General features: G+C 39.4%; 1 long non-coding RNA gene across 1 annotated transcript; it reads right to left on the bottom strand.

The window, feature by feature from the left end:
* Window positions 1-2,383: 2,383 nt before the first annotated feature.
* LOC141560004 (uncharacterized) lies at window positions 2,384-18,236 on the bottom strand. The gene is made up of 5 exons (XR_012487609.1): window positions 18,181-18,236; window positions 18,002-18,081; window positions 8,716-8,841; window positions 4,382-4,466; window positions 2,384-2,518 (listed from the first exon to the last, which is right to left on the bottom strand). It is a non-coding gene; the product is annotated as an uncharacterized LOC141560004 (long non-coding RNA).
* Window positions 18,237-18,825: the final 589 nt, after the last annotated feature.

Below are 18,825 nucleotides of genomic sequence, written 5' to 3'. Positions count from 1 at the left end.
CTTTCTTCCTTCCTTTCTTCCTTTCTTCTTCTTTCTTCCTCCCTTTTTCCCTTCCTCCCTTTCATCACATGGTTATCCCTAGCATTTAGCACAGAATTAAGTACATAAGAAGTGCTCCTTCCATTCTTTCTCTCTTCTTCCTTCTCCTTTCTCTTTCCCTTCTTCCTTCATTTCCTTCATCAAATGACTATCCTAAGCACTTAATATAGTGATAAGCACACATAGATGCTAGATAAATAAAGACTTCTTCCTTCCCCCTTCCTTCCTTTCTCTCTTTCCTTTCTTTTTTCCTTCCTTTCCTTCTCCCTCCCTTCCTCCTTCCTCCCTTCCTCCCTCTCTCCTTTCTTTCCTTCCTTCCTTCTATTCCTCCCTCCCTTTCCTTCCTTCTATTCCTCCCTCCCTTTCCTTTCCTCCTTCCTTCCTTCCTCCTTCCTTCCCTCCTTTTCTTCTTCTCTTGCTCCCTTCCTCCCTCATTCTCTCCCTCCCTCCCTCTTTCCTTCCCTCTTTTTCTTCCTTCCTTCCTTCCTTCCTTCCTTCCTTCCTTCCTTCCTTCCTTCCTTCCTTCCTTCCTTCCTTCCTTCCTTCCCTCCCTCCCTCCCTTCTCCCCTCTCCTTTCTTTCCCCCTTCCTTGATCTCTTGGCCCCTCTGGGTACTATGGACAAGGGGGATCCTGAATCATACAATTACAGAGAGAAAAACTCATCCCAGAGCTGCATGGCCCAGAAACTCTCTTTTATGTGTCTTATCACCCCAGAGCATGCGTGTGGAGGGGGTTCTTAGAGTCCTGCCAAACTAGAGAGAACGAGCTTGATCTTTCCAGTCACTCCTTTTCACTTGCTGATTTAGAAATAAAATTTTAACACCTTCTTTGAGGTTTGTACGCTAGTATCACTTTCAAGTCATTTGCTTCATGATTCCCAGGGAAATATCAAAGAATCAATCCCCACCAACGCAACCCATGGAGCAGCTTCTTCAGAGCCCCCCTAATCATTGCTGTACTAGGGATTTTTTTGTCTCCAGGCACGTATCCCTAGCAACGATCAGTACTCAGCATCCCTTTATACTATTCTTAATGGACTAATTAGACCTTCTGAATATGACAAGGAGGGAAAGGTTTAAACAAATTGAGCTTTGGGTTGCTGGGAAGGGGGTTGGAGGCTGTATCTTATCTTTCTTATTTTAGAGGTCGCCTGATAAGCAGAAATTTCTTCCAGTTTGAGGAATGGATGTAAGAAAAAGGTATATGTGGTAGGATGGGGGAGTATGAGGGGAGGAGCAAAAAGGAACTATGTTATGGAGCTTATATATGCAACACAAAAAAACAGGGAAAGAGAGAGGGGGGGAGGGAGAGAGAGAAGAAAGAGAGAGAGACAGAGAGACAGAGAGAGAGAGAGAGAGAGAGAGAGAGAGAGAGAGAGAGAGAGAGAGAGAGAGAGAGAGAGAGGAGAGAAAGACAAAGAGGAGAGAGAGAGAGAGAGAGGAGAGAAAGACAAAGAGGAGAGAAAGACACAGAGACAGAGAGAGGAGAGAGAGAGGAGAGAGACAGAGAGAGACAGAGAGACACAGAGAGAGACAGAGAGAGACAGGGAGAAGAAGAAGAGGAGGAGGAAGAAGAGGAGGAAGTAGAGGAGGAAGAAGGAGGAGAGGAAGAAGAAGGAGAAGAAGAAGGAGAAGAAGAAGAAGGAGAAGAAGAAGAAGAAGAAGAAGAAGAAGAAGAAGAAGAAGAAGAAGAAGAAGAAGAAGAAGAAGAAGAAGAAGAAGAAGAAGAAGGAGAAGAAGAAGAAGGAGAAGAAGAAGAAGGAGAAGAAGAAGAAGGAGAAGAAGAAGGAGAAGAAGAAGAAGAAGAAGAAGAAGAAGAAGAAGAAGAAGAAGAAGAAGAAGAAGAAGAAGAAGGAGAAGAAGAAGAAGAAGAAGAAGAAGAAGAAGAAGAAGAAGAAGAAGAAGAAGAAGAAGGAGAAGAAGAAGAAGGAGAAGAAGAAGAAGAAGAAGAAGAAGAAGAAGAAGAAGAACAAGAAGAAGAAGAACAAGAAGAAGAAGAACAAGAAGAAGAAGAACAAGAAGAAGAAGAAGAAGAAGAAGATCAGATCCACAATTCTACAAACTTATTATTACTTCCCCAAAGTCATCTCCTATCCCTCAGAGGAATGTGTCACAACAGGAATTCATCATTCCTTGGGAACTTGTAGCTGAAACTCTACAGGAAAAAAATCTTGCAATATTCTCTCATCCCTACACACTGACTGTTCCCATTGGGACATTGCTAAGAAAGACAGATGGAGTTGAGTCCTCCAAAGCCTTCTGGGTGCTCAGGGCAGACTTTTCCAGTTCAGTTCCTTCCTTAAGTTTCCCCACCCCCGCTAAAACATACTCACTTGGTTTTTCATAAGAAAGAATTTCTTTTTCATCATGTATTTTATCCAGGTTGCTCATATTTCTTCGCAAGCGTAATGTGCGAACTCTGTCTTTGTAAGTCATTTTTTTCTTCCTGTGGCTTGGTGACTTCTTTTTCTTATATTTCCTTAAAATGAAAGAAAAATACCTTCAGTTATGAGCAATAAGATGGGCATGTTAGTGATGTTGGAGATTCACATGCTTGAGAAGGAAATCAAATTATGAATCTTTCATTTGCTGCCTGTGGGCCCTGGAGCAAACCATTCCTGTTCTTGGCTTCCATTTTCTCATCCATAAACTAAAAGGGAGATCTTAGAACTCCCCTCTACCTCTAAAAACCATGAACCAATGAATTCTCTAGTCAGGGATGTCCATTGGCTAAATCCCCATGGATTAATTTATCATCAGGTACTTGTGAAGCAGGAGAAGGGCAGTGTTTTTCAAACATCCCAAACTCTACAACCCTCTTCCACCCTAATGCATTTCTACTTCTAGAAAAGATTATATCAGAGAAGAATCTATAACATCAGATTTGATCATTAGACTATATCATAAGTAAAATCCTCCCTTCCCATAATTCATTTGTCACTTATAGTATCATTAAAAAAATGAACTTAGCTTCAGAGAAAATAATAGAATACATTAGTAACGGAAGAGGAATCAGGAAATGTGAATTTTAGTCATGTCCCCTCACTAATCTTTCTCTAAATCTCAGTTTCTTCCCTTAGAAAATAGATATAATAAAGTCTAGGGTAGCTAGGTGGCCCAGAGAATAGAGTGCCAGGCCTGGAGTCAGGAAAATTTCACCTTGAGTTCAAATCTGACCTCAGACATTTATAAGCTGCATGACTCTGGACAAATCACTTAATCGTGTTTAAGTCAAACCATGTTTGCCTCAGTTTCCTCATCTGTAAAAAAAGCTGGAGAAGAAAATAACAAATCACTCCAGATTTGGACAGTCCTATAAAGGACTGTACAAAAACCATAACAACATAATAAAGCCCTCCTTTAGATATCTCCCAGTCACTGTGAAATTCAAATAAAATAAAAGATATGAATACTATACAAACTCAAATGGCATTATTTTTATTATCCCTAAATAAGTATAATATTTCCTTTACCAAAGGAGCAGGCTCTTAGTTGATGAGTCCAAAGTGAATAATTATAATCATAAAGACATTTTACATAAAACGTGCAAAAAGTTTACCTAGTTCTTTACACACACTACCTCATTTCAGTCTCACAACCGTCCTTTGAAGAAGGTGCTACAGCTATCCTAATTTTACAGCTAAGAGTAGGAGGCTCAGAGAAGCTGTAAGATTTATATGCATGGTCACACAACAAGAATTAGGAAAAGGATTGAATCCAGGTCTTTCTGATTTCAAATCTAACACTTTTCCTTCCCCATAAAAATCAATAATTAATCAAAGAATGCCCAGGTTAATGTTATTAGATAATGTTATATTCCATGATCTTCAGAATATCATAAACCAAATCAAATTCTCTACCCCCAAAAAAAAATTTTGAGTGTTGTGTTGTTAAATATTTTACAACCAGCTTTAATTTCAACTGAATTATTGACATTTTCTCCTCATTTTCTTAAGTCTAGGCAATCAACAAAATAGTAAATAAAGCTCTAATCTGTAATGAATGCTGATTTCCAAGATGTAAATGTTTGTTGTGGTTTATTTGGATCAAACTGTTTATATCTTCATTTGGAATTTTCTTGGTAGAGACACTGGAGTGGTTTGCCATTCTCTTCTCCAGCTCATTGTACAAATAAATTGAAACAAACAGGATGATGTGATTTGTCTATTGTCTACTAAGTGTCTGAAGCCAGGTTCCTGACCGTATTTTATTCAATATGTCACCTAGCTGCCCAAGGTATAAATGCTCCCTCTGAAAATTCAATAACTAGCAAGCTGACTCCAGCATGTTTCTGGTACACTGTAACAACAACAACAACAGTAATTAAAAGATAAGCAATTACCATCCAAAGTCAAAGGAGGCATTCTTGTCAACCTTCTCTTTGGAAATATTTCTTTCATTCTCACTCTGTAACTCACCAAATCCATCTGTTTTTAGAAATGAAAGTTTATTAAAATATGAAATTCCAGTATCTAATCTTATTTAACAGACATATATTAAGTGCCTACTGCATGCAGAGCTCTGTGCCAGAAGATGGGTGCTCATATTTAAATTATGAAATATACAATTCACTGATTGGGAGATAGTTTATACAACAAATTTTAAAACAAATTAAGTACACAGGAGAGATCAAAGAAAGTACCCTATGAGAGATCAATTATGAAATTTACAATTCACTGGTTGGGAGAGGATGTGTCCACAAATAGTTTATAAAACAAATTAAATACATAGGAGAGATCAAAGAAAGTACCCTGTGAGATTAAAAGATTGGATAGAAAATGGAAGGCTTCATGGTGGAGGTGGCTGATGAATTAATCCATCCCAGGAAGGAAAAGCATCAAGGAGAGGGAAGTCACTTCTGACATGGGGGAAGGAAATATGGCAATATGGCATTTTGGGAGGTGGAAGAAGATTGACAGATCAGAATGCTAAAATCTCAAAGAAATGACATTTTAAAAGCTTCATCTCTGTGTATGATAAAAATCCCTTGTCTCCAGGTACAAATGAGTGCCATTTTCCGCATGGGAATGGAAAGAGACAAATGCTCTCTCCCATCATTACACAGCTGCTGCGGACTAATAAAATACATACACTTAGAAGTGGTTTCTGTTAGACAGGTCTGCCAATCCACTGATGATTTGGGCAGATAGCATAAGAAAAACCTTTTCCACTGCCGGCATTCATGAATAAATATTGTTTATTCACTCAACTTGCAAAATAAAAATACGTGGACATATTTTTATTAAACATTTCTGAGGAGAGACAGCTTAGTCTCTTCATGGAAAGAGAGTGGATCAAAGTCAGGTTTTGCAACTGGACATACCTGTTAGGATTCTTACAAGGTACTTAGTTCATACCTTTAAAGGAGTTTACATTTTTAAAGGAGTTCGCTCATTGGCCCACATCTTTAGAGAGAATATAAAAGCCCACTCTCTGGGAGGGGATGCAGAGTCAGGATTCAGTCAAGGAGAGAACTTCAGAAGAGGACCATGGGAGATTCACAACTAGGATTGACTTCTGGGAAACCCATAATCCCACACTCTTGGAGGGAGAGTCAGATTCATTCCAACTTCAACCTTCATTCTGGCTGGAGACATTTGGACAAGAGTTCTCCGGGAACCAAAGAGAGAGAAAGGCCTCCAGAAAACTAGCTGAGCCCCAAGTGGAGGAGACAAGACTTGAAGGAGAAAATAAAGGATCTGGACTTTAACTCCTGGCTATATTTTGGGATTATTGAACAGAACTGAAAGGAAGGCTGCCTCCAGAAGCTCCCTAAGAAACCTGCTCCCAGAGAACATTACAATTTAGAGAAACAACATTACACATAACCTGTGTTCAAATTCTTCTTCTTACATGTACTGGCTGTGGACGAGCCAAAGCTTGTGACACTGTGGGTTGTGACCCTTTACGGAGTCTCATAACTGAGAGGTCATGAAATTAAGCTTTATTATCAGTGTTTGATTTGTATACTTTCTTTATATATCTATATATCTGGGTTTGTATAAAAAGAGGTTGCAAATGGAAAAAAGTTTTTTTTTTAATAATGGCTTTTTTATTTTTCAAAAATTGTCCAATAAATTGAAAAGGGGTTATGACCTTTCCTGGTGGGGAGGGGTACCCATGTCCATATTACACAAATCCAAAACTCTGAAGTGTTCATTGTAATCTAGAAGGAAAAAAATACATACTGGATTGGAAGCCTTGGATCCAAATCTGGACTTGGTTATTTACTAATTCTGTGATCTTAGATAAATCTGGATCTTACTTCTCCCTAGACCTAAGTTCCCTCTTCTGCCAAATGACAGATTTGGACTAAATTACCTTTAAGGTCTCCTCCAGCTATAATATTCTGTGATTCTCCTTTTTGAGTGTGGGATGCCCAGAGAGGATTTCAGTGAATATATGGCATCCTATGTCTCTAAATAAAATGGGGATAGGGAAGATACAGAGATAGCCCCAGGATTAAGGTAGGCTATGGCTCACCATTCCTAGCTATCTATTATGCAAAGACTGACTGAAGGCCTATAATGGGCAATGATGGTCAGAAACAGAAAGAAAAAAAAAACCCTAGTATTAGGGTTAGAATAGCTCACATCCCACTTCATAAATATATATTCTCAAAAAAGCCAAGTTAATAGCTCTTCTGATCAATGCTATGATCCAAGACATTTTAAAAGGATTCATGATAGAAAATGCTATCTACCTTCAGAGAGAGAACTGATGAACTCTGAGAGCAGATTGAAGAATAATTTTCTCATTTTGTTTTTGTGCTTTTTTGGTGATATGGTCAATATGGAAATATGTTTTCCATGATTTCACGTGTCTAATTGATAGCATACTGCTTGTCTTCTCAGTGGGAGAGGGGCTGGAGAGTGAGAGAGTATTTGGAACATAGATATTTTTTAATGTAAAAAACTAAACAAATAATAAAATTTTAAAAGAAAGCCAAGTTGAAATGTGATAGAATTAAGAGAATATTGTACACAACAACAAGATTATGTGATGATCAACTCTTTTCAACAAGGACGTGATCCAGGCCAGTTCCAATAGACTTATATTGGAAAGAGCCATCTGCATCTAGAGAGAGGACCATGACAACTGAGTGTGGACTACAACACAGTATTTTCATTTTTTTGTTGTTGTTGTTTGCCTGCTTTTTCTTTCTCATTTTTTTCCTTTTTGATCTGACTTTTCCTGTACAGCATGATAATTGTGGAAATATATATACAAGAATTTCACGTGTTTAGCATAGTTTGCATTACTTGATATCTGGGGGAGGGGTGAGGGAAAGGAGGAAAAAAATTTGGAACACGAGGTTTTGCAAGAGTGAATGATGAAAACTATCTCTGCATATATTTTGAGAATAAAAAGCTATTATTAAAAAAAAAAAAAGAAATGTTGATTTCAAATTGTTAGTGAAGCCTGCCTCCTGTCTCACGGAAGAGAAAAATGGTGGGCTCTGGGCATGTAATGAATATCTGTGTGACCTTGAGAAACTTACTTAAAAAATAATCTTTCTAGAGGCAGTTAGGTGGTGCAACCCTGAAGTCAAAAGAACCTGAGTTCAAATGTGATCTCAGATACTTAACACTTTCTAGCTGTCACTTAACCCTAATTGCATCAGCAATAAATAAATAAATCTTCCTGTGCCTCAGTTTCCTTATTTGTAAAATGAGGGACTTGGATCCAGTTTTAAGGTCCCTTTCAGCATTACAGATCTGTCTGGCCAATGGATTGATTTAATGGCTTTGTCATATGAGAAAGTTCTAGGGGATGGATGAGGATGGAAAGAGAGGAGAGTTAGTGGGATAAAACAATGATATTAAAAAAGCAACATCAATAAGGCTTTTTAAAAAAATAGAACTAAAGAGCCATAACTAAATGATCTCTGAGGTTCCTTCCAATTCCCAGTTTATAAACTTATAAATTACCTACGCATTTGAGGACCAAACTCTTACCTTAACCTGAATTATACCGGAAATTCTGTTTGTCCCTTAGATAGCCTGACCCAATTCTTGTTTGCAATGATTTTAAAAAACCAAATGGATTGGCTAAAAGCATTGACATAAAAATACAATACCAGACAGAGAAAGGGAAATCCCCTCCCCCATTACTACATTACCCAATATCCAAGTCCAGAGGTGAATGAATACTCAGAGTTTTGAGTGGCAAGTGTATATTCACTCAATTCAACTCAATACCTGGTGCCGGAATTAAAGTTATGTTCCTTATTGACCAGTAGATAGCACAATAGAGAAGAGTGCCGGACTAGGGGTATCAATTTTCTTATCTGTGAAATGGGGATAATGATACCTAGAGCATCAATCTCATAGGGTTGCTATGTAGCTCAACTTGGGCACCACATCCTAAAAGAACCTTTTATTAATTTTAAAGGGGGCAGATAGATGGCACAGAGTGCTGGACTTGGATTCAGGAATACTTGAGTATGACTCCAGACAAGCTACTTAAACTTCCTATGCTTCAATTTCAAATTGGGGGGTCTGGGGGTCAGACTCAACAGCCTCTAAAATCCCTATGACTTTATAATTTACTTTGGAAAATTGGAAAATGGTCCAAGTATTATTGGCTACCTCTTCTCCAACAGCACGAGTTACACACTTATCGATATGCATGTTTTGTTTCAATTTATAATTAGTAAATTATTTTAGACTCCACCTCTCTTGAATTCTTCCAGATTTGAAATGGTTTCTGTTAACTCATCTTTGTTCTGAAAACGGAAATCAGCCATCTGTTCCTCTGGGAATAATCCAGTACCTTCTGTGTTGGTAAGGCAGAAATAAACTAGGAAAAAAAGAAAAAAATGAATATTTAGTACATCTTTCTCATGCCATATTTTCAGGAGAACTAATCAAATTGATTACAAAGACCACATGCGTACGAGGAAGACAGTCGCAGCTGGGCAATCATTATAGTATTATAGGTCGGGATTTTTCATGGTGCCTTGGAAGAAGAGCACTCGTTTTCTTTCATCAAGAAACTGATTGGAACAGATTCACCTGCTGTCCTGGAACTGGCTATGGGTTAGCCTGATTTTTACAAATGTTTGGGATATGTTAAGAAGTTAAAAGACAGTCTTCAGCTGAAGACTCAATGGGTAACATCCTTTATTAAGAAACTTTATGTATCTGTTTCATTTAAAACAAGATTGTCAAAACACTATAAGAGAAGCTCCTTTTAATAAAAAGAAAACAGCATTTAAAAATTCATCATATTAAAAAGTTCTATTAATTTATCACTGTTATTAGAGAAAAAATCTACTGAGTGATGATCATTGTAATAAATATTTATATTCAAAGCTTACATATCATGGAGAAGATGATGGGCAGTGGATGGGATAGAAGAGGGCTGGTTCTTAATGGTAACCTCTAAACCAGAGGTTCTCAAACTATGGCCCGTGGGCCAGATGCGGCCCACTAAGGACGTTTATGTGGCCTACTGGGTTATGGCAAATGGGCTGAGGGGCAGAGACAGAGTGTGAGCTTTTGTTTTTACTATAGTCCGGCCCTCCCACGGTCTGAGGGACAGTGAACTGGCCCCCTATTTTAAAAGTTTGAGGACCACTTTGAGTCTAAACCATAAAGGAAAGATGTTGAATTCATCTTTGAAATAATATCAAATCCCTCCAAGAGGGGCAGCCAGATGGCGCAGTGGATAGAGCACCAGTCTTGAATTCAGGAGGACCTGAGTTCAAATGTGGTCTCAGACACTTAACGCTTCCTGGCTGTGTGACCCTGGGCAAGTCACTTAACCCCAGCCTAAAAAAATAAAATAAAATAAAATAAAAAATCCCTCCAAGGCTCCATTCAAATTGAGTTTCTCTTCCCCTTCTATAATAGGTGATTTGTTGAATATTAATCTCCCACGTTTGGGTATTTTCCCAAGACTTTAAATGGTTAATCCACTTGGTCCTTTTCTGTTTAGTATACAGGCTGGGCATAAATCAAGGCAATCCCACAGAATCTTGAAACACAAGAACCAAAGTAAACATGATGACAAATGGTTTGAAAAAAGAAGACTAATTAATTAATATAGCAAGTGAAGGAGAGAGATCCAAGATCTGTTGTTTACATTAAAAACCCACAGATAATTTCTTTTGTGTGTGTGTGGTAATAGAAATTAAGATACTTGCCCAGAGTCACACAGCTAATTTGTCAAGTATCTAAGGCTGGATTTGAATTCATGTCCTTCTGACTCCAAGGCTGGTGCTATTCCCTGCACCATTTAACTGACTCCCACATACCCTATCATAGCTTATTCTCTACCTATTTATAGGGTTGTTGCAAAGGAAAGCTTTTTGTGAACCCTGAAACACTCTACATGTGTGAGTTATGATTATTACTGCTTGTGCTTGCCTATTCCCATTTGTTTGCCATTCACTTAGTCAGCTACTTTAGTCTAGTGTTAGCAAGACTTCCACTTTATCTTGGAGATTAATTCTCCAAGACTTCCATTAAAATGGTTGCACTGTTCTTTCTAGCTCTAATATATATTTTTTTGAATATCATAAATCAGCCATGGCAAGGAATCATTTTGTTGGTGATTTGAGTTGCATCTTTAAAAGTTCCCCAATAGAAAATTGTCCCTCTCCTACCTTTCATGTTAAGGTGGCTAAATCAAACCATTTGGCTCACATATTTTTCCCTTAAAACGATCCCCTCTTAAAATAGTAAATAACAATTACAATAATTGGCAGTCGTGAAAGAAAAAAAAAAACTTTAAATTTCTAAAATGGTCCTTTAACAAACCCATGAGATCAGTATTGTAATTTTTATTATCTCTATTTTATAACTGAGGAAATTATGAGCAAAGAATTTAAATATATTGACCACAGTATGGTAACATACCAGTAATTGTTTTTTAGCAATAAATATTTATTAAGTACTTAACCTGTAGATCAAACACAAGCATCTGTGTCTGACATCCAAGCCTTCTACAAACTGATCCAATCTATCTTTCCAGACTTATTTCACAATACTATTTCTTATAAACTCTCCAGTGTGGTCAAACAGGTTTGCTCACAGAATCCTGTAACAGGTGTAGGTTCTCTAGTTACTCTCCTGACTCCCAGTTACCCTGGTAGGCCGGTGTCCCCAAAGCTCAAATGACTACTTCTTATTGCCTCAGAATCTAGTACTGAAGGGCTGGAATGTTGTTTTTTCCCCCGGTGCTGTTTACTCATGAGCCCCCACCGATGTGCTTCCTATGATTATGATTTGATATCAATTAATCAGCTACACTCTATTCACTTTTAGAAGGGGGCAATTGTTATGATGGTTTAGTGATGACAAGTTGATACAAATCAATCCATCAAAAGTCTATGCCACACTCTCCCCTAAAAATATACAGATTTAAGAAAAAGTAGTCTCAAGCTCAGAGAGCACATGTATCAGAGGTCTCTTGGATGCTAGAAATCCTTTTCTCCTTCATGTGAAGTATTCACAAATACCCGTTAGGTACAATGTAGCTTTTTGTTGGACTCCTCGTAGAGTTATGAAACTACCCTTCCTCAGTGTACCTGGCTTGTCAGTTGTTTCCAATACAGCTACTACTGGAGATCATTGCTCCAGATATGTCAATGGGACCCACGTTCTTTAATGCCAAAAAAAGAGTCTAAATCTTATGGCTCCTCCAAAGCTCACAATACCCTCCTTTGGCCAAGAAGGACATGATTGAAGTTGGGATTCTTCTTCTCTTCCTCAAGTGATTCCTTCTTTTTGCCTTGGTCCTCTCTCCTCTCTCCTCAGAAGTCTGCTATTTTTACTTTATTTATTTTATTTATTCATTTTATTTTTATTTTTATATGGCCTGTTATTTCATTTTATACAAACCCCACAAGATATGGTAGAGTCTCTTCAATCAGTACCAACATACTTCCTGGGCACATCACATCAGTTCATCCAGTGGCCTTCAAGGATCTCTAAAGGAATCAAGGACTTTTTATACTTTAAATGGGATGACTTGATAGATTGAGTCAACCAATCCCCAGCCTTATATTCCATTCCATTATCAGTCTCCAAGCTTCTGTATGGTTTTTTCCCCTCGTGTCTGTTACGCACTCCTTTCTCATCTCTACCTCTTAGAATCTCTATGCTTCTTCAAAGTCTCCTATCTGAAACTATACTCATTCCCCTTCAGCTGTTAATTCCCTGTCCCATTAAACAAATCACTTTCTATTTATTTTGTATATGTTTGCTTTTTTTTTTAATGTAAACTCCTTGCATGTCTGTTTTGTGTTTATCTTTGTGTCCCCATACTTATCAATCAATAAACATTTATTAAGTGCCTATTATTTACCAGGCCAAGCAACTTTGGATAGAGCACTAGATTTGGAATCAAGAGCAACTGAATTCAAATCCAACTTCAGAAACTTTCCAGCTCTGTGACTTAACTCTCGTGAAGGAAATAGCAAACCACCCTGGTATCTTTGCCCAGAAAACCCCATGGACAGAGGTCCATGGAGTCACAAAGAGTAAACTATAACTGACAAGTATTACCAAGCACTGTGTTAATGCTTTACACATATCTCCTTTAATCTTCACTACACCCCAGAAGGTCTCAGGTGCCATTATTCTTCCCATTTTTCTGTTGAGGAAACTGAGGCAAACTGCTGTTAAGTGACTTGCCCTGGAGCATATAGCTAGTGTCTGAGGCTGAATTTGAATTCAGGTCTTCATGACTCTAGGTCCAATGCACTCTCTCTGCTGTGTGGTCTGTCTGCTGTGAGACAGGAAGAGGGAGTGTTCAGGAAAAAGATCCTGAGTTCTGTTTCTGATACGTGGAATTACAGGTGCCCATCAGATATTAATTAGATTCATGTCATGTGTATCTCTGCATTTTTTAATGCTTACTTCTCCACATATATGTATTTCTTCTAAAAGAACATCATTTTCCTGAAGGCAAGCACCGTTTTGTTTGTGTTCTATGTTCTTACCGCTTAGAACAATGCTCAGTAAACAGTAGGCACTTAATGCATATGGATGAATAGATTTCTCTTAGGCCTCATTAGGCAGGTGACAAAACCATCCTTTTGGGAGTGACATTTATGTAAGTGATTGGATGGCTTGTCATGGATGCTGAACAGTCATGCAAAGTTCTTCTTACTTGAGGGTGATAAAAAAGATTGACGGAGATCATAAAATCATAACTATAGATTTAAAGCCAGAAGAGATCTTACAAGCATCCTCATATTAAAGATGAGGAAGCTGAGCCTCATAAAGGTTGGATTGTTTGCCAAGGAGCATATCATCAATCAATCAATCAATAAACATTTATTAAAAGCACCTTAAGGAGAAGCTAGATGGCACAGTGGATAGAGCACCAACCCTGAAGTCAGGAGGACCTGAATTCAAATGTGGCCTCAGACACTTAACACTTCCTGGCTGTGTGACCCTGGGCAAGTCACTTAACCCCAACTGCCTCAGTAAATAAATATTTTTAAAAGGGGGGCAGCTAGATGGCACAGTGGATAGAGCACCAGCCCTAAAGTCAGAAGGACCTGAGTTCAAATTTGATCTCACACACTTAACACTTGCTAGCTGTGTGGTCCTGGGCAAGTCACTTAACCCCAATTGCCTCAGGAAAAAAAAAAAAAAAAAAAAGGAAAAAAAGAGCACCTACTATGTGCTAGGTGCTATGCTAAACTCTTTGGCTCAAGGACCTCACAGTTTAATGGGGAAAATATTAGGTAATGAAACATGTAAGAAGAAGCTATATAAAGGATAAATAGGAAATAAGAATAGAATTAAGAGCAATTAGGGAAGGCTTCCTGCAAAAAAAAAAAAAAAAAAAAAAAAGGAAACTGGAGGGATCTGCAATCAATAGCAGATGAGAGAGTGCATTTCAGGCACGGGGGACAGCCAGAGAGTATGCTGGGAGCCTCGAGAGAGAATATCTTGCTCATGGAATAGTCAAAGATAACCATTTTTTGTGTTACTTAATACTTTGTAATATTATGTACTAAGCACAATGTCTGGCACATAATCGATGATTAATAAATGCTTATTGTTTTAACTAATGATCAGTTAAGTGTTAGGAGTGGGATTTGTACCAGGTTTTCTAGACTTCAATTCTGGAACTCTAGCCATTATGCCATCCTGCCTCATCCCTACTACCTCAATTCTTCCCTTCTCCAAAGTTCCCTATTTTTTCTGTTGAGAACCCCCTGCACCCCTAGAGTCATCTAGGTTCATAATTTGTTTCCTCTTTAACATTTTCCTGAACCTCAGAAAACCACCCCCACCACTCCAAAGCTGTTGCAATTCTCACTTCTCAGCACATCATGCCTCCATCTTCTCCCCACTCACATTGTCCCCATTCACATTTAGGGTTACATCACTTTGTGTCTGGACTATTGCAAGGGCTTCCAGGTTCCCCTCCCTCTAATTCTTCCTCCACATATCCATTTGGAGGTTTAGGCTAGGTTTATGAACCTGTGATTTTTATGGTCCAAGAGATGTGCTAACTCTTTATATGACATTTTTAGGATGACAATTCCATGAATTTCTGAGTGATATGTTTTGTCACAGAAATTTACAATCTGCAGCGATTTAGGCATCTTGGGGTATTCTGTCTACATGTTTTGATTTATAAGGATCTGCTTAAAATTTCTCTTAAAAAAAACTTCTAAGTCTTTATTGTTGTTTAGTCATTAGATAATATCTGACTCTTTGTGGCCCCATTTGTGACCTAACCCCCCCATCTGGGGTTTTTTTGGCAAAGATACTGAAGTGGTTTGCCATTTCCTTCTCCAATTCATTTTACAGATGAGGAAACTAAGACAAACAAGGTTAATAGGCAAATTGTTCTGCCTATGGTAATATAGCTAGGAAGTACCTGAATCTGGATTGGAACCCTAACTCTGGCCCAGTACTCTATCCACTGTATTTTCTCTTCTCTCTTACTATGTAACTATTGGTGGCACAATCAGTCTCTGCCTTATGATTCTTTCCTTTTTCCTTTCCTTTTTCCCTTTCCTTTCTTTTCCATTCCCTTCCCTTCTTTTCCCTCTCTTTCCTCTCTTTCTCCTTCCTTTCCTTCCCTTTCTTCCCTTTCCTTTTTCTCCCTTTTCCCTTTCCTCCTCCTCTTTTCCCCCTTCCTTTCTCCCTCCCTTTCCCTCTCCCTTTCCTTCCTTTTCCCCTTTCTCCCTCTCTTTTTTCTCTTCTTCCCTTTTCTAACCTTGGTTTTCATATTTTCTTTTTCTTACTTCTCCCTTCCTTATACTTTAGATCTCTTAGTCTCCTTCCTTTCCCCAGTCTTGCTTTAAGTCCCTGGTGTGGTCCCTTCAAGCTTAAGAGACCACAATTATCTGGCTTAGACTATAAGGCCTCCATATACAACCTTACCCTAACTCTCAAGAAATTCATCCTCTGATTTCAGAAAGGCCTGGAGAGACTTACATGAACTGATGCTGAGTGAAATGAGCAGGACCAGGAGATCATTATATACTTCAACAATATATACTTCAATACTATATGACGATCAATTCTGATGGACGTGGCCCTCTTCAACAATGAGATGAACCAAATCAGTTCCAATAGAGCGGTAATGAACTGAACCAGCTACACCCAGCGAAAGAACTCTGGGAGATGACTATGAACCACTACATGGAATTCCCAATTCCCTTATTTTTATCCACCTGCATTTTGGATTTCCTTCACAGGCTAATTGTACACTATTTCAAAGTCCGATTCTTTTTGTACAGCAAAATAACTGTTTGGACATGTATACATATATTGTATCTAACTTATACTTTAATAAATTTAACATGTATTGGTCAACCTGCCATCTGGGGGGGTGGGAGGAGAGGAAAAATTGGAACAAAAGGCTTGGCAATTGTCAATGCTGGAAAATTACCCATGCATATACCTTGAAAATAAAAAGCTATAAAAAATTAAAAAAAAAGAAATCCATCCTCTCCAGTTTGTTGCTACCTGTTAATGTAACAACCTTGAATAGGTCATATATTCTCAGGGCCTGAATTTCCTCATTTCTAATATATAAGGCCCAGTTTAGATGATTTTAAAGTTCTTGAAAATCTCATTATCCAGATGGCAGAAGGAAAATAAACCCCTAAGCAGGAAAGTGTTGGGAAAAATATCAGGGTTTGTGTTATCCAAACTGGGCCTTGAAGGTTGGGAGGGAGTAGGGGAATGTGAGAAAGCAAAGATATAGTTCGTTTCTTGCACACAAAAAGATATAAGTAAGGAGAGAGAGGAGATGGTAGATGGTAGAGGATAAGCTAAGAAAGGAGACAGAGAAAGGAATCCACTTTCATCATAATTACATGGAAAGAAAACAGTAATAATACCTAACATTTATATGTACCAGAGTCTGTGCTAAGAGTTTTGCAAAAAAAATTATCTCATTTGATCCTCACAACAGCCTTGGGAGGTGCTATCACCATTTTATGGTGGAGGAAACTGAGGCAGACAGAGGTTAACAGAGGCATACAGTTCCGTCTGAATGTCTAAAGCAGGGTTTGAACTCAGGTCTTTGAAATTGAAGGTCCACTGCTCCAGCCACTGAGTCATTTAGTGATGACTAGGTTTTCATATTTTGAAAGATTTTGAAAGCCATTATTGTGTTTATACTTTAGGTGCAGCTAGATGGCGCAGTAGATAGAGTGCTGGTCCTGAAACTTCAGTGTCCCTCCAAATAAAGTATAAACTTTTTTTTTTTTTTTTTTTTTTTTTTTTTTTTTTGCTGAGGCAATTAGGATTTAAGTGAGTTGCCCAGCATCACACAGCTAGGAAGTGTTAAGTGTCTGAGATCAGATTTGAACATTTAAACCCCAAAAGTTTATTTGGAGGATCACTGAAGTTTTCTTAAAGGGCTCTGGATCAGACCCATATATGAAGAAAATTACCGGGGACAATGATGTGGAATTGGAGAAATCTGGAAGCAGGAGGAACAATTGGGGTGTCGTCATAAGAGAGCAAGGAATGAGTTTTAAAGGTCTTAAAATTAGATAAATTAGGCCCCTGGTTACAGGAATGAAAAGGAGGGATTCCACGAATTAAAGGGGCTTGTTGATTAAATGATCATCAAGCAAACAAGTGCAAGGGAAAAGTGGGGTAAGGAGAGAAAAATCCTTTGTGAACTTATTTGGAGGTGTTTTTGTTTTTGTTTTTGTTTTTAATTTTTGGCAGAGGCATCAGAATGGTTTGCCATTTCCTTCCCCAGTTCATTTTTCAAATGAGGAAATTGAGGCAAACAGGATGAAATAACTTCCCTACCAGCTTCAGGAATAGCTAGGTAGAGCATAGATAAGAGTGATGGGCCTAGAGGTAGGAAGAATGAGTTCCAATCCAGCCCCGGATGCTTTCTTGGATGTCACTTCATCCTGTTTGCCTCAGTTTCCACATTTGTCAAATGAGTTGGAGAAGGAAATGGCAAACCAATCTCTCTAAATGGGGTCATGAAGAATTGGACACAACTGATCAATAACAACGCAAAGTGTCAAAGCTTGATCTGTGGTTATGACTAAGTGCTTTTCTGGGCTGAAGAAGCCCAGGTTGAGTAGCCTGTGAAATGACCCTGTAATCAGGAGTCAAAGAGCGCTAGTCAGCTGGAGTCAAATAATCACTGCCCTTTACTTCCTAAGCATCTGTGGCCAAATCATTTAACTTCCCCGGGCCTCTGTGAAATGGGAATGATTATCCTCGAGGCTTTCATCCAAGAATTATGAGGTTGAACTCATAAAATCATAGATTGTAAAGTGCTTTTAAAAAGTGTCACCGCTCTGTGCCTCAGTTTCTCCATCTGCAAAACCGGAATGCCTCAGGCTTACTTCACAGGGAAGCTCAGCCGGAATCACAGAGGGAGCATTCCCGTTAACCGAAGTGCCTCGATTTCCCCGTCTGTCAAACGAGAAGCTTAGCCTCCATGACCCTCTCAGTCCCTCCCGCATCTGTATCCTAGGATCCATCCCCGACACACCCACCTGGAACAGACAAGTCAGCGCCTGAGGATCCTTGCAAGAGGAGCCGAGCCGAAGGCCACGCGTGACAGCTGTGCCCGTGACTGCAGCCAAAGAAAGGACAGTTACGCAGAGCCCACGGGAGGGGCCCACGGGAGCGCCCCGGAGCTCTCCGAGGAAGGCTGAGGGAGCTAGACACTTACCTGGCCCACGCTCACAAGTTGCCGCCGGCCCTAGTTTGTTGTAGGCGGAGCCATGGCAACGGAAAGCTCCACCAGCCATAGAGGAGGTGGGTAGGCGGGGAGAGGGGGAGCCAGCAAAGTCTCCCCTTTTTAGGCCAATGGCACCTTCCATCCAGGGTCCTGAGTGCTGCTGGCAGAGACTACACTCCGGGGTTTGGGGGCGGACCGGGGATCGTGAGCTCCAGCTGGAGCTCCCACTCCCCCATTGCTAGCCTTATTCCTGTCCTCCTCCTCCTTCCACGCGAAAGGGGCGTCCTGGGCGTCGATGACTTCAGTGTTTTGTGGCTCTGACGTAGAGTGTCCGGGAATGACCTCAAAGTACCTGAGGTGACCCAGGCACATCCTCATGTGATGTCCCGGTGTGGAGCTTTGTTAGAGGGGGGATCTCGGGAGCCAGACGGAAACTAGGGCTCCTGGAGACTTTAACTGAGAATATTGGCTTCCTGAGAAGAGAGGATTCATTCTCTGTACTTGCTGTTCCCCTTCTGTTTGGTGTTTAATATAAAGTTTGTGGGATAATTGAATAATAATAGAGAGCCTCAGTTTCCTCATCTGTAGAATAAGCGTCATAACAGTGTTCATTACAGGGTTGTGAGGATCAAAAGG

This window comes from Sminthopsis crassicaudata, chromosome 3 (genome assembly GCF_048593235.1).
Source record: "Sminthopsis crassicaudata isolate SCR6 chromosome 3, ASM4859323v1, whole genome shotgun sequence".
Classification (NCBI taxonomy): domain Eukaryota; kingdom Metazoa; phylum Chordata; class Mammalia; order Dasyuromorphia; family Dasyuridae; genus Sminthopsis; species Sminthopsis crassicaudata.
Note: the sequence above shows the minus strand (reverse complement) of the source record. Positions and strands in the feature narration are given on the sequence as shown.